Raw genomic sequence first — 12324 nt, 5'->3', positions numbered from 1 at the left:
CTGCGACCCTACTCGGCGAGTCTGGCTCCAACTCGCCGAGTCCCCCCTTTAAACACCCTACAATGCAATTTAACAATACTTGAGATTTTGGGCTGTTACAATTCTCCCCCACTAGAATTAGACTTCGCCCTCGAAGTCTCACTCTGAAAATAGTTCTGGCTGCTGCTCCCGCATCTCACGTTTCGGCTTCCCTAGGCACTACCGGTCTCTTCCGAGGCCACCACTGGACCAATACCAGAGGTACCTCCTTGTTCCTCAGAACCTTGATCTTCCGATCTCCGACGGCCACTGGCCTCTCGACGTAACACAGGCTCGCATCCACCTAATCGTTCTCTAGACGATCACTAACTCTCTTTAACCTGCTGAGTCTGCTCTGACAACTAAAGCACGAACTCTGAACTGCTCATCACTCTCTGAAATCGGAAATTACCCAAGATGCACTCTGCTCCAAATCTCAACGATCACTCAACCCATAAGGATTAGGAAATCCTGAACCACCGGATCCCCTATCCAACGCCCACTTTGCCCATTCCGGTTCGACTGAGAGATCCATTCTCCCTCTCAGATCAACTCTCACAAGTTCCCTCTTGCCATCACATACACATACTGAACTAGTCCCAACACCCGCAGGTTGAAAAACCCGGTACACTGATGATATCCTCGAACATCTCCCAAGGAGAACCACTAATATCCGTCCTATACTCTGATCAGAATCACACTGAGAATTCAAGATTCTCTATTCTCTTGCATCCTTTCTGAGTCTCGTCAGTCATCCCAACCCGGATGGTTCCTACTTCATTGTCGCATACACGATGCTCGAAACCATACTTGAAATACTCTACCCATAACTCTGCTCTGCAGCTTTCACTTTCGTGAACTTGCACCCCTTCGGAGTTACACACCTTCCTCTTTTCCTTTTTCCAAGGAACCCTCTTGGCCATAATGCCACTCCAACCGGTGCCACGGTGCTCGCCCTAAGCGACACCACCCTTTTTGCATAACCGCTAACCACATACTCTGGTTCTCATTGCAGGGGCTCTCAATCTCATGCGCTCCCTCCACTCATCCAGATCACTGCCTCAGCTAAACAAGATCACTAACCCGGGGCCAGACCTTCCAATGCAATCACACTACAACATACACAATCCGCAATCTCAAACTGATCCAGCAATACCAACAGAGTCTCCAGCATGACTGGACCGACTCTCATAACACATACTAGCCACTCGAGGCTATGTCTCTGTGGGTCCGTACACCCAACTCTGCGAACCCTCAGGTTCTAACTCTGGAACCTTCCGGTTCCAGCTCTAGAAACATGCACAACATAATCTCGGTTACTTACTCAAGCTTGATCCCGACCTGCTCTCAGGCCTCCACAATCGAATGCCCTAGGTCTGTAACCCGCCCCGCATACCCGACACTCGTTCTCGTCGGCCTATACTCTGCGCTGACAAACACTGTTGAATCCCAACAGCTAAGCACCCTCACATACTCATCGATCTCCCGGAGAATTTTCTAATTCTCCCCCACTAAAACACTGACTAACTGCCACCGATCGTCATTAACGACTTTACCGAACAATCCTGTACAAAGAGGACAATTACACACTGACTGCTTCCCACAAGCACAAGCAACCCCCAGCAAAACACACATCCTCCCTGATCAACCCACTCACAAGAATCTAGTCCTTCAATCATCCACTCCACGACTGTAGATGCTACCCGACAATCCAACCAGTGCCGCATCTCCCCTAACAACCCCCACGGACGATAACCAAAGGAATCCGCGACAATAACCCATAACCAAACTCACAACCTGCCCAAAGGATGAACACCACATCGGAAGCCGCACAAGACTACTGACACTAAAACACCAATTATAACCATACCCAACCATCAGGGAATAACGCATGCCAAAGCGAAACCTGAAGTACCAATCCATAACCATGCCAGACCCGCGAAACAACGAATACCGCATCGAAACCCATACAAGATACCATCACAAACAATACGCCAAATCAATGCAAGACAATCAAGACATCATGAAAGCATCATACCCGCAGCTGTCTCCGGCACTGCCCCGTCTCCCTCTGTCGTACGCAGATAAACACGACCCTGAGCCCTCTGGGGCTCTGCTCCATCCTGTCCTCCTCAAGTCCCGAATTGGCACTGACTGCCAACAATCCCGTGCACAGTGCCCCTCCTTTCCGCACTTGCGGCATACACCACCGGACCCGCAAGCTCCGATGTAACCCCTTTTTACTCGATCGACGACACCTTTGGTCTCATGCTTTCCTACTGCATCTCTACACTCCATTTATTACTACTCCTGACAATTCTTGCTTTCTTACATACTGCACCCGGTTCTCCCCCACTAGGGTTCAAACCAACACCAATTCGTATACAATCAACCCACGACTATCCTTCACCAGCGAAATCGTATCTGCTCCAGAAAAGTGCTGTGCAACACCCGATAGTCCCTCCCCTTATGGAGTCAAACAATCCCCTATACTCTGAACCTCTAGCTAACTCTCCAAGAACTTCTCATCACGGCTGCCTCTAATCGTTCCAAATCCCATACTGATCTAATACTAAGCACCTGCACTGCTTGATAACATGTCCGGCTCGCAGACTGCACCGCAACATCATCGTTTCTCTCATCTCAGCTCATCAACCTGTATCCAACGCCGGACTTGTCCCAAGGACAGGGACTTACCCTCAACATAGACGACAACTCTCCGCACTGCAAAACTCGTCCGAACTCTTCACTGCTACCACTATAACCCAACCTGTTATTCTCAATTAGGTGTGGTGTGGTTCTCGACTACCTCAGCCCCAACTGACTGTCTGTTCACGGTAAATCTCTGCCTCGCGGTACACCCGCTACCTGATGCTCTGAGGGAAGTCATTATCGATAACTACCTGCAGGGTGTACTTCCAAATCCAGAACTGAAACACCAGACCTCTCGCGTCTTGCACACGAGCAAAAATGACACTACCCACCCAAAAGGTGACCTCTCCTCTGTCGTCTGATTGCTCAACTCAACTGAAATTTTCCCCTGTCTTTGACTCTTACCCAAAATACTCTGGTAAGCACTCGCCTTTCCCCTCGAGGAACGCCTCTCCGTACTCAATCATGGTCTACAGGCTTGAAACCCATAGCGTCCAATCTCCACCTCATCGGTCATAACCGGATAACAAGATAGCCACAAACATCATCCACTACGAACCATGGTACTCATCCCATGACATCCCTCCTCAACATGCTTCGGTGTATGGTACCTGAACCATAGCACCACTCCCCAATCTGCTCCAACGTATAGCACTCGGACCACAACATCCATCTCAATCTGATCCGATGTATGGTGCCCAGACCATAACATCACTCTGTATCCGCTCCGATGTATGGTATCCGAACCATAACATCACCCCTCAATCTGTTCCTTAGGACCTCTAGGATGCCCCCTGTATCGAGTATGGGTCCTCTGCTTTCAGTAGTACGGGCCCATACTACCTGCCACATCTACCCATACTTTCCACACGGACCATCCCAGAGTCCCTAAGTAGCTGATAAACCTGCTCTTTCACCCATCTCATCGCGCGTGCTCGCTTTCCAGCGAAATCCTCTACTCTACCATCGCACTCATCTGGCTAGGCTAAATCTCTAGCCCATTCCGCCGTCCTCCCACTTCTTTGCTATCAGCTGCTGAAGAGCTCCTGATGATGCCAAACATCTACCTCCTGAGTATCGTCATACTCACTTAGTAGCTGTCTCCCATCATCGAGAACTCCACAAAGCACGAAGCAAGCAGCATTCGAGCATTGAAGCATACATAGGACTCCTTAGCTGTGATAGCTCCACCTTCTCGGCTCATCCTCGGAAGTACCACTGTACTCCGTAGCTCTACCCCTCGTGCGTTCTAACTAGATACCCTCACTCATCACATACACACAAAAGCATAACGCACATATAACAGCAAACCCTAGACTAAGGCATCACAATTCAGGCCACTCTAGTCCTAAGATGTGAAATACCTAGCCTGTCTCTAGCATGCAATAATGTCTCATAAAGTGCATAATAGATATTTCATAATACAAAAGTAAAGGTATTTTGGGAGATCACCGTTTGGCTCTGGCTGATTGTACACACTGCTCTTTCTTGCTTTCTCTTTGAACTCTTATTCACTTTTAGAAAACTATTTATTTGAAAACTTTTTCTTAATTCCTCAGTTTGAGTCCAGACTCACCCGTAGGCGCGTCCGAATCCCTCAAACCAAGGCTCTGATACCAATTTGTAACACCGTAATTTCCAAAAATAAAATTTTCATTTAAATAATCAATTTAATATTAAAACACTTGTTTAAAATCTTATTCGCATTCGAATTACAAAACATAGTTTCATTTTCGTTTTAATAGAAGACCAGGATCCTCCAAGACACAACTCTTTCTTCGGTGTGTACAATCGAACCGTTGCCATCCCGCGTTACTGTAAGAACCTGAAACAACATAACATAAACAACGTAAGCACGAAGCTTAGTGAGTTCCCCAATATACCTTACGCACATACGCCTTCCGGCCCGAACCTTCCGGTCCACATAATATTGCCTTCCGGCCCGGACCTTTCGGTCCACATAATATTGCCTTCCGGCCCGGACCTTTCGGTCCACATAATATTGCCTTCCGGCCCGGATCTTTCGATCCACATAACATTGCCTTCCGGCCCGGATCTTTCGATCCACATAACATTTGCCTTCCGGCCCATAACAGTATAAACATAACACATGTAACATAACGCACATAACACATAAGTCATACATCATACCGTTCTTCCTATCACATGAAGTCTCGCCTTCCGGCCCGTATAAGTATACATCATATATAAGCATACATCACATATAAAGCATCTATCTCTCTAGCCATAGCATAAATATAACACATACGACCTTCCGGTCTCACAATCAACCCTTCCGGGTGAGGTATAGTGAGAAGACTCACCTCGCAGACACTGGAAGATAGCAACTCCTGAAATCCCTTGCACTTGATCCTCCGAGCTACAAGCTCCCTGAAACATCATATATCCCTTATTAACTCTTCTATCTCCCACGTTAACTGACCCTAAGAAATCACATCGGTCAACTCTGGTCAACAGACCATTGTCAGCTCGACTGGACTCGGCGAGTTCCCTGGCGACTCGGCGAGTCTGGTCGTCCTTCAATCCTCTAAGAGTCCCCTTCTACTCGTCGAGTATCCTCTTTGACTCGACGAGTTACTCCTGGAAGAATCGCGGGGCCACCCCGACTCTACTCGCCGAGTCTGAAGAACCAACTCGGCGAGTCCCAGTGAACCTTCAAGCTACTCGCCGAGTCTGATCATCCGACTCGGCGAGTCCACGCCATGCAGTCGATCGAACTGCTTCCTGAGATACATATATTCCCGAATATACAAACATGGGACCTTCTGGACCTCTAAGGGTCCTAATACAAGGTTATAAACATTGGATAACGACACAACAATCCATCTAATCTCCAAATGGGTTTCACAAACCCTAAATCCGTGCACACATTCACATAGCAGTAAATAATCCGAAAGGTTACCTGAATCATGCACTCTCAGTGTCCCCAAGACTCAAAACGTGATTCCCTTACTGTCCCATTAGCCAAAACCTTCTCCTTCTTGAACAATAACTTCCTCAAATCACCAATGATCTTCAATCCTTGTTCTGGATGCCCACAACCGGTTTAGGATCCTTCTCAGTCGGCCAAAAGGCGAACAATAACGGCATAAGGTCCCTTATATACGACCCAATACGAAACGGCTAGGGTTTCCGCTGAACAGCGTCGACTCGCCGAGTCCATACCTGGACTCGTCGAGTCCAGTCGCGAACCCGCGACCAAATCTGCGACCCTACTCGGCGAGTCTGGCTCCAACTCGCCGAGTCCCCCCTTTAAACACCCTACAATGCAATTTAACAATACTTGAGATTTTGGGCTGTTACAAATTTAGCCCAAAGAATAGCTCCAAAATCGATGTTGATCCCATTATAGAGCTCATACATAATTGTTATAAACAACTTACAGGCACAACCTGACCCGGTCACATGCTTTGAAAAGCTTTTGAACAATAGGGTAAAGAGCCCATTCCATTGTGGTGGCATATTGGGCTTCCTGAATTTTGAAATCGTAATTAGGGTTTATTTGTACCCCATTTGATAGAACATCTCCATGATGGAAACGATTGAGATGGAATCAGGATCTACCATATCACCGGTTTGAGCAAGCCTTAGCAAGGAACAAAATCAGGACTTGGTGATGGAGGTTTTCTGGTTATGAACTTCAAAGGTGATCCGTTGTTCTTCCTTGATGTAGCAAGCAAATTAGTAAGCCTTCGACAAGAGAGACATCGGAAAAATCTTCGATATGGTCAAAGCTTTAGCTAGTAGTGAGTATTTCAAGCACTCGACAATTGGTAACATGAAGCCTTCGTACATGAGAGGATTGAGATCAAGAATCAAGTTTTGATTTTGCTTGATGGAGAGATGGGAAGACTGCCTTGTTTGTTCTTGAACAGAAGGAGTTTCAGATGATCCTGCCATTGATGATTTTATGAAGAAGAAGACGAACAGTTAAGAGCTTTTGATCGTCGAAAATCTTTGAGAGTGTTTGGTAGTGGTAAAGAGTCATGTATCATTAAAAACCCTTTATACCATTTGATTGGTGAGAGAAATTCGGAGAGAGATTGTATCAGGTACTAAAAAGTCGCCTACAAAAGCACGATTTGACAACTGTTACGTTAAAAACATGTGTCATGCGACAGAAAAGGAAACATCCGTTGAAATTTTCACGTGCCCATTTGAATTCCTATCCACGAGAAAATGCCACGTCAGCATCATCCTTTCGCATTTAAGTTGCATATCATCTTTCACGTTTAGATGTGAACTTTCACCTTTAAGTAAACTTAAGTTGAACTGCGAAGCTGAAAATAAGTGTAAGTACCACGGGCCATATTTTTGGAAAATCACAAGGATCTTTGTGCGAGAGTGTGGCAAAGATAAAGAAATAAAGCAAAGCATATGTGTGGGATTTTAGTGAAGTCTATTTTAAGACACGAAACAGTGGATCCCAGGCAAAGATCTCTTCCCTCGAAGTCAAGAGAGACGAAGAAGTGTCTATGTGGTTCCCCGTTGAATTACGATCACCTGTTTATTAAGAAACAGTGAAAGACATCTTTTCTTTAGGCTTACCAGGTGGCTTTAGCTTCACCCAAACTCCGAAAATTGATATAAGTACGAACATTGGGATGAAGTATTCATGTGACCAGTGTAGTCAGTTGAATGAGTAGCTTAGGAATTATTTTAGTGACTTGGATAGATGCAGAAATCTCAAAAAAAAAATTGGATCTTTTGGGTAGAAACGTCTTAGGTCTAGAAAGTTTCATTAAGATCTCGCAAAAGAAAAAGAGATTTCTTGGTACAGTCCACGAAAGTGGAGTTTCGTTAATTCTTTGGTGAAAAATCTAGAACCTTTAATTGTTCACCGTGAATTCAAATAAGTGTGTAGGATTTTGGATTTCACTCAATTTGTGGTGACACCGAATTGAAGATCATAAACACAGAAGTTGTGTAACCATAAACCTCAGTGGTAATATCTGAGAGTCTCGAGGGTTAGATTGATGATTGTGAAAGTGATGGAGAAATGTGAGATGGTTCCAAAGAAACAAATGTACCTCTGCTATGCGAAAGTGACCAAGTAGACAACTCTAAGCTCAAAGTGAGAAGAGTAAGGTAGCTCATTACTTATGTGAATTTGCAGTCTGATTAGGAAGAAACGATTGGTAGAATCGATTCATTAAGGCTTCAACATAAAATCGTCGAAGCTTCAGACAACATACATCAACATGCTTCTAGGGACACTTAGCTAGTACAAAGATATAGAGATTTATACCTACCCCATCATATGAACCGAGAGTGAATAAAAAAATGTTTCTTTAAAAGCTTCTCAATCATCAAATATTTTTGATATTTTATATTTTTATGGAAATAAAAGAAATAAAAATAAACAAAAAAATATTTTTGTATTTTTGATTTTCTATAAGGAATAAAGAAGAAAAAAGAATAAAATTAAAATAAAACCGTTAAATATTTTTGTAATTTTTTTAAAAAATAAACTAAAATAAATAATATAAAGTAGAAAGAAAAAAATAAACTAAAATAAATAATAAAAAACAGAATAAAATAAATAAATATACATAATATACAAAAGGATATAAACCGCTCCAAACCGCGAAGAAACAATGGGTCATGAGAAACTTGAGGTTTCGTAAGTAGTTGTAAAGAAAATGGCATCGAATTATTGCGAGCGTTCACACCAATTCGCGTAACAAAAGATGACTACGAATTACTATGAGCGTTCGCACCAATTCGCATGACACCTTTCAGACAGCGAGTGTGAAAGTGCAACTAAAAGAGAAAGTGTCACTGTGAAAGCGAAAGTGGTTTCGGAACAGATTCAACTTCCATCATTCCTAGACCTTGAAGAATTCTATTAAAGGTTGTTTCAGGCATGGTTTTTGTGAATATGTCAGCTAACTGATCAGCGGATCTCACGAAGTGTATTTCAACATTACCATCTTCCACATGATCCTTGATAAAATGATACCTCCATGCTATGTGTTTCATCTTTCAGTGTTGTACTGGATTGTGAAAAATATGAATGACACTTTTAGTATAATGGGATTTGTTTCATATTCAGTCCGTAGTCATGAAGTTGGCTTTGAATCTAAATGACTAGTGAAGTGCATGGGGCAGCAGCTATGTACTCTGCTTCAGCAATTGAGAGGAATACGCAAGTTTGCTTTTTCGACTGCCAACTCACGAACATCCCATCCAAAAAATTGGCATCCTCCCGTTGTACTCTTACTATCCAGGACGCATCCTCCGAGATCAGCGTCCGAAAATGCTTGTACAAATAAACTTGAGCTTTATGGATACCATATGCCAAGTGAAGATGTTCGTTTAAGATACGTGAATATGTTCTTTACAACTACCATGTGGGGTTCGCGAGGATTCGCTTGAAACATGGAACAATAACAAATAGAAAACATGATATCTAGTCGACTAGCAGTTAGATACATTAGAGAACCTATTCTTTGACGATAAAGCGTCATATCTGCAGCTGGTTTTTCCAGAGACGATGTTAGTTTCGTTCTGAATGCCATTGGAACCTTTATTTTTTAGTCTCCCACCATTCCAAACTTAGCGAGCAAGGTCTTTGTGGATGCCTCCTGATTTATAAATATACCTTCCAGGCTCTATCTTATGTTTAAACCAAGGAAAAACTTAATTGGACCCATTAAACTCATCTCAAATTTTGTTTCCATTAGCTTTTGGAATTCAGTTGTTAAGGTGGGGTTTGTTGATTCGAAGATAATATCATCAACGTAGATTTGGACAATCATTAAGTGATCACCCTCTTTCTTGCGAAAGAAGGTTGGCTCAACCAAACCTTGTTTAAATTTGGACATATTTAAGAAACGAGTGAGAGTTTCGTACCAGACCCTTGGAGATTGCTTCAGACTGTAAACTACTTCATCCAGAATGTAACAGTGATTAGGATACTTCTCGTTTATGAAGCCTGGTGGTTGATCCACATACAATGTCTCTTCAAGTTCCCCATTCAAGAATGCACATTTGACGTCCATCTGGTATACTTTAAAATTTTTATATGCCGCATATGCCAGAAAGATGCGAACGGATTCCAGCCTAGCAATAGGTGCGAGGGTCTCTTTGTAGATTATTCCCTCTTCTTGACAGTACTCTTTGACAATCAGTCTTGCTTTGTTACGTATTACATTTCCTTCTTTATGAAGCTTGTTACGAAACACCCATTTTAATCCTACAACATATGCATCCTTTGGAGTTGGAATGAGTCTCTAGACTTTGTTTTGTTCGAATTCATTAAGCTCTTCCTGCATCGCTTGTACCCAATCCAAATGATCCAGAGCAATCTGAACATTTTTTGGTTCGACTTTGGAGATAAACGAATTAAACATGCAATATTCTATTTTGTAAGAACTCCCGACAACAAGTCGCCTATTGTCACACCCCTGAACCAGACGGCGGAAACGTCCGAGGGCTGTCGTGACTTAATTGAATACCATAACATTGAATATATATGAAACATAACATCATTCGTCACCATGCATTAATATAATACAACCGATAAAGTTTACATTGAGTACATTATTTTAACGTTACATTCCCAAAAACAAATTGTCCGATTCATAAATAAACAAACTGCAAGCCATCACTGAGTACATTTCCTTTATTTCACTTGTTACCTGAGAATACAAGTATTTTGAAAAACGTCAACATATGAAATGTTGGTGAGTTCATAAGCGGTATTTGAAAAGCAACGTGTTGTATTATTTTGAAAACCACCAGAAAATCCGATATTTTCTGAAAAGAGTTTCTGAAAAAGTTTGTGAAGATCCATAGTTGTAATAAAAATGTTCATTATGCTAGTGTACTTTTCGAAACTGTATGTATTGTATAACCCTAGGAAAACCCGATGTTTTCCTAATACTTTGAATTCCATGTAGTTGTAGAACCATCGCGTAGTGTGAAGTCATTGATTCCAGACGACGTCGGATTATTGCGCGTAGTGAATTGTTATAAACACGCGTTACACAAACGGCCAGTTCACAACTTATACTAACGATCCCGTAGGCGTCGTCCGTATTTTCACGTAATCCAACCGCCCTGACTTCTTGTAGTCCCACATCCGAAGAGAAAGAGGGCACGAAGACCTCGGTAACTCCGTTAGCCGGTTGGGGATAAAAAAAAAAGAGTACGAAGGGTCCTTGACCCGATTCGCATTTGAATAACCGACTTTACTAGCCGTACCAAAGGACCCTTGGGAACCAATAGTAATAAAGGCCATTGAAAGTCCTTTTACGTTGTGTTGGGTCATGTAAGACTCAACAACTCGTAAGGTTGAAGTCTTCGGGCCTAAAGATCAGGTCATCGGGCTAGCTAGGCCCAACTAACAAGATTTTACACTTTCGGGCCCAAAGATGGTGCGTAGACGTCTGTGCACTCTCACGTGTGTATTAAATTCCCAAATGTTACTTGTGTGAATCGAGGTATCGTCGTGTTAGTAGTTTCAGGTTGTTATTGATTCGAGACCGAATCAATTCGTTTAACAATGATTTTTGGTATTGTTGTGTATTGTATTTCGTCGGTAGTCGCGGTACCAATATTTTATCACGATGGGTGTATTGAATTAGCTTTGAAAATTTTCTGTTTTCAGCCCCTCTTTATTTTGTAAATTTACTTTTTCAACCCTTTGCATAAATAAATTTCCGGTTTAGTCCTTAAACTATTTTTCTTGGCATTTTAACATCAAAACTTATTGGAATTGATATTTTTCAGCACATTTTTAGTTAAAAACAGTTTTAGTCCCTGAAAATACAGTTTTCTCGGTTGTAACCCCTCTTTTTCGCAGTTTTTACAATTTTGGCCCAATTTGGAAAAATTTTGCAACTTTGGTCCTTTTTAAATTTGAAAAGCATTTTAAACCTTAGAAAAGGACTTGGAACACTTGTAGTCCACTGTATTACAGAAAAACACAGTTTTGGCTCTTCAAAACAGAAAATTTCGCATATTGGGCCCTATTGGGCCGAAAATGTCATTTTTAGCCCATTAAGCTTTAATTTATGTTCTTAACCTTCCAAAAAAATATATTTTCAGAAAATACATTATGGAAACTGTTTTGACTCATCTCACCCATCAGAATTCGAAATATTACATTTTGGGCCCTTTAACTTTATATTTTTAACATTTTATGTCCAAAAATTGAGTTTTTAGCCCAAGGAAAATGTTACTAAGCCATTTAGCTATTTTTCTTGGAACACTTTGTATGTAGAAATATATTTGATGCTAGTATCATTTAACATAAAGTATATCTCGATTTTTAGGGGTTTATGGCTAGATCCAACATTATAAACACACAAAAACACACCTATAAGCATAGAAATCATACAAAGCATACAAAACACATATAGATCTACACTTTCACTTGTATTCCCCCCCCCCCCCCCCACAAAACTTATAAAACAGAAAAATAGGGGGTATGAAGCTCACCTTAGGGTGTAGTTTCGGTTTTTGAAGAAAAGATGGAAGAAAACTTGGTGATTTTTGGCCTTAGCACCCTTTCCTTGAAGATCTCGAGTTTGAGGGGTTCTAAGACACAAGATTATGCTTTCATGTGAGTTAAGAAGAGATTTTTGGATATAAAAAGAAGTCTAAAGTGTGGATCCAAGTTTCAAC

Source organism: Lactuca sativa, chromosome 2 (genome assembly GCF_002870075.4).
Source record: "Lactuca sativa cultivar Salinas chromosome 2, Lsat_Salinas_v11, whole genome shotgun sequence".
NCBI lineage: Eukaryota > Viridiplantae > Streptophyta > Magnoliopsida > Asterales > Asteraceae > Lactuca > Lactuca sativa.
The sequence above is the reverse complement of the archived record's forward strand: the minus strand, read 5'-3'. Positions refer to the sequence as shown.